The sequence below is a fragment of the Cavia porcellus genome, unplaced genomic scaffold (genome assembly GCF_034190915.1).
Source record: "Cavia porcellus strain 051 isolate PalLab524CR breed Dunkin Hartley unplaced genomic scaffold, mCavPor4.1 scaffold_7, whole genome shotgun sequence".
NCBI classification, from domain to species: Eukaryota; Metazoa; Chordata; class Mammalia; order Rodentia; family Caviidae; genus Cavia; species Cavia porcellus.
Genome location: NW_026947490.1, coordinates 57400830 through 57405030, shown reverse-complemented (window position 1 = coordinate 57405030; position 4201 = coordinate 57400830). Strand labels below are relative to the sequence as shown.

Here is a 4201-nt window from a genome sequence, read left to right as displayed (position 1 = left end):
GATCAATGATGCTGAACACTTTTTCATGTACTTATTTGCCATTTTTATTTCTTCATCAGGGAAGTGTGCATTCATCTCAGATGCCCATTTTTGGATTGAGTCTTTGAATTTGGGAATCTGATTATTTCATATTCTAGATAGAAGTCCTTTGTCTGAAGAACAGTTGACGAAGATTTTTTCCCAATTCATGGGTTTTCTTTTTGTTCTGTTGGAAATCTCTTTCGACATGCAAAAACCTTTTAATAAGATTGTCGATGTCCGCTCCCGGCCGGCAGGAAAGACACACGACAAGGTCTGGCGGTGGTCAGGCTTTTCTTTATTCTCTCCTTATACAGTCTGCCCCGAAGCCTCTACCGGTCCGCTCTCCGCGGCTCCTTCCGTGCTTCAGTCTGCCCCGAAGCCTCTACCGGTCCGCTCCCCGCGGCTCCTTTTGTGCTTCTGTCTCCCCCGAAGCCTCTACCGGTCCGCTCCCCGCGGCTCCTTTTGTGCTTCAGTCTCTCTCTCTCTCGGGGGTGGAGGCACTGGCTATATATAGGATTAATAGCTAGGCAGACTACCCTGTGAGGCGGGAACTTAGTGGGGTGATAAGAAACAGGTGCCACACAGGCGGGCTCGATGAGAGGGGTAATCTAGCCCAGGCTTTTGTACTTTCCCACAGGCCTCGCAATCACCGCGTCTGATGACTTGACAGTGCCACGGCTCCCAACATCTCCCCCTATTTTATTTTAAATGATGGCTACGCGCATCGCAGCCCGTCCTGGATAGAGTGCAGAGGCCTATGCCCCGAACTGAGGCCCACCGTAGGCCCTTAGCGTAGACCCTGGTCGGCCGTCCCAGGGTCCACCAAGGCCCTGAGGCCCTCGTCCTTTTTTCTAGGGCCAGGAATGAACCGGACGGAACCTGGTTGCACATAGGCATGCACTCATTTCTCTCCACGAATCCCCTCGGAGAGAAATTTATCTAACAATCCAGCGGCTTTCGAGCGGAACGGGGTAGGGCCTGGCTTAGGTTGAGTCGTGCTGGGGAGGCACGCTCTTACCCGTCATTGACTCACCCACCCTGCTACATGTTGTCTAGGGAGGAGAATGTGGGAAGCCTGTCACTTTTAAACGCGGTCGTAGGCCATGCGAGCGAGCCATGCGTATACAAGGGTAGCACATAGGGGAGCAAGCCGTTCCAGGCCCCCAAAAAGGGATTGTCCTGCAGTTCTTTTAGGGCTCATCTTGTTGTTGGGTCTGCGGTTGGCCTCTGGTGGAACAGGCCTGATCTTCAGTCGAGGGACTTGTCGCGTCAACCTCTCTGGGACCCACATTGGTTCTCGTCCCGATTCCTGCGGAAAGACACAAACCGCGCCTCGGCTTCCTCTTTTGTATCTCTGCCCTCCTTGACGGACCCTTCTCGGGAGCTTCCTCACTGTGCCTGTTCAAACACCTCGAGTACTTCTACAAGTTCTTGAGAGCTCCCCCCGTAACTACCCTCACTCTTTAGGCACGTGTGTATCATTTCCCACAATGGACGAGCAGAGACTGAAGCTCTACCCTCCCGCTCTGCTAGGGAAAGGTCTCTGCCCAACTTTTCCCAGGAGGGCAGGTTTACATGCCCTGTAGGCAGAAACCAGGGAGCAAAGCTGTCAATCTCTGCAAGGAAATTTTCTAAAGTCTTACGCCCCACCTTGAGGTCCTTGGACTTTAGGAGTCTCTGAAGGACCAACACCAAGGCTGTGTATCTTTACTTGGCATGTTTCCCATTTTTAATATATCTTCTGTTATTTTTACTTCTATGTTTATGTTTTACACTCTTTTATTACCTTAAGTTCTGGTGTTATGTTTCATACTCACCGCGTGAGGCCCAAGAAACCCGCCACCTACGCGTGAGGTTGAGAGGAGTCTACAAACCCTGTAGGTGCGCGCCACCCAGGGCCCAGGCTTATCCTCTACTCACCTGTCCTGCAGCTGCAGCACTGTGTAGGAGAATGCAGTCCACCGCCGCGTCTCGGGGTTGATCAATCCCCGGGCGGGCCTCCAAATGTCGATGTCGCTCCCGGCCGGCAGGAAAGACACACGACAAGGTCTGGCGGTGGTCAGGCTTTTCTTTATTCTCTCCTTATACAGTCTGCCCCGAAGCCTCTACCGGTCCGCTCTCCGCGGCTCCTTCCGTGCTTCAGTCTGCCCCGAAGCCTCTACCGGTCCGCTCCCCGCGGCTCCTTTTGTGCTTCTGTCTCCCCCGAAGCCTCTACCGGTCCGCTCCCCGCGGCTCCTTTTGTGCTTCAGTCTCTCTCTCTCTCGGGGGTGGAGGCACTGGCTATATATAGGATTAATAGCTAGGCAGACTACCCTGTGAGGCGGGAACTTAGTGGGGTGATAAGAAACAGGTGCCACACAGGCGGGCTCGATGAGAGGGGTAATCTAGCCCAGGCTTTTGTACTTTCCCACAGGCCTCGCAATCACCGCGTCTGATGACTTGACAGTGCCACGGCTCCCAACATAAGATGAGATCCCTGTTGTTGATTGTGGCAAGTATTTTCTCTGCAGTTTAATTTTTGTGCTTGAATTCTCTGCCAGTTCCTATGTCTTCAAGATTTCTACATACATGTTTCTGTTTTAATATTTATATGTTTGATCCATTTTGACTTTAGTTTAGTGAATGGTGATAGACACGGGTCTAATTTTAGTTTTTGGCATATGGAAAGCCAATTTTTCCAGCACCACATATTAAAAAGGCTATTCTTCCAGTGAACATGTTTGACCCCTTTGTCAAAGATAAGGTGGCTGATTGTGTTTGTAGTTGTGGTTGTATCTTCTAATCTATTCCATTGATCTTTAGGTCTGTTTTTATTCCAGCACTATGCTGACTTTATCACAGTAACTTTGTAGAATAATTTAAAGTTAGGGATTGTGATGCCTCCTGCCTTGCCTTTGTTGTTCAGAATTGAGTTGTTTTATGGCTTCATGGAGTTGTTTCTTTACTTCATTTGCTACCATTTCAGAAGTTTCAGATGTATGGAAGCCAAGTGCAAGGTCTCAGTTGCTTCGTGGGTTGAATATGTCTGTCTGTACCACAGGAAGTTTTCCAAGCTGAGTAGGGGATGCTAGACTGTCATTTCCGGGTCCCTAGTGGCACTCAAAGGCTCCCTAGATGGAGGATGTACACTGGGTGGACCTTCAGCACACTCCACATGGCTCATCAAAGCTTCTTGGCTTCTTGGGGATACTGGGCAGGTCCCTATCAGGTTCTGAGGAAAGTTCTCCAGCTGCACAGCTAGGTAGGGATTTCTGTGGTGGGCTTAAGCTCACACATGGCAACTCCTGGCTCCCGAGAAGTTACTTGGCAGGGCCCAGTGAGGACTTGAGTGATGATCCAAAGGTCCTGGACTGTTTGGGGAAGCTGGGATGGGCCCTACCTGGTTCCAAGCAAAGTACTATGGCTGCACAGCTAAGTAGAGTTCACTGTGGTGGGCTTCAGCTCACATGCAGTGGCTCCAAGTTACCTTGAGGTCACTGGGCAGAGCCCAGCCATTACCTGAATGATGATCCAAAAGTCCCAGACTGTTTAAGGATGCTAAGTAGGGCCCTATGGTTCCAAGCAAAGTCCCACAGCTGCACAGTTAGGTAGGGATAGCTGCGGTGGGCTTCAGCTCACATGCAGAAGTTCCTATCTTTTATTATTTTTAAATCATTCATATTTTAGATTTCTCACATAAAAGAAGTTATGAGATATTTAAGTTTGTGTGCCTGATTCATTGCACTTAATATTATGCTCTTGACATACAAGAGCTGCAAAGAACTGAAAGTATACTGCATTATGGAAGAATAGTACTGCATTAGTCATATTTTATTTATCTACTAATCTGCTGATGAATACATAGGCCATTTTCAAGCTTTAAGTGTTATGAGTTGTGCTGTGATAATATGGGCACACATTTATCCCTGTAATATAATGTCTTTAACTCTTTTTGGAAGAAGCCAAAAAGAGAAATATCTAGGCCAAATGGAATTACTAGTTTTAGTTAGTTAGTCCCCCCACCCAGGAATCTTCGTATTGATTTCCATAGTGAATGCACTAGTTTATATTCCCACCAAGATTGCTGAAGGGTGACTTTCTCCTTCAATGTTGATAACACTTATTATTTGTTTTTCTAATGATAGCCATTCTTTTTAGAATAAGATAGATTGTCAAAATTGTTTTACTTTCTCTTTTATAA

General features: G+C 48.1%; 1 long non-coding RNA gene across 1 annotated transcript; it reads right to left on the bottom strand.

The window, feature by feature from the left end:
* Positions 1–295: 295 nt before the first annotated feature.
* LOC134476990 (uncharacterized) lies at positions 296–2479 on the bottom strand. The gene is made up of 2 exons (XR_010048852.1): positions 1942–2479; positions 296–1330 (listed from the first exon to the last, which is right to left on the bottom strand). It is a non-coding gene; the product is annotated as an uncharacterized LOC134476990 (long non-coding RNA).
* Positions 2480–4201: the final 1722 nt, after the last annotated feature.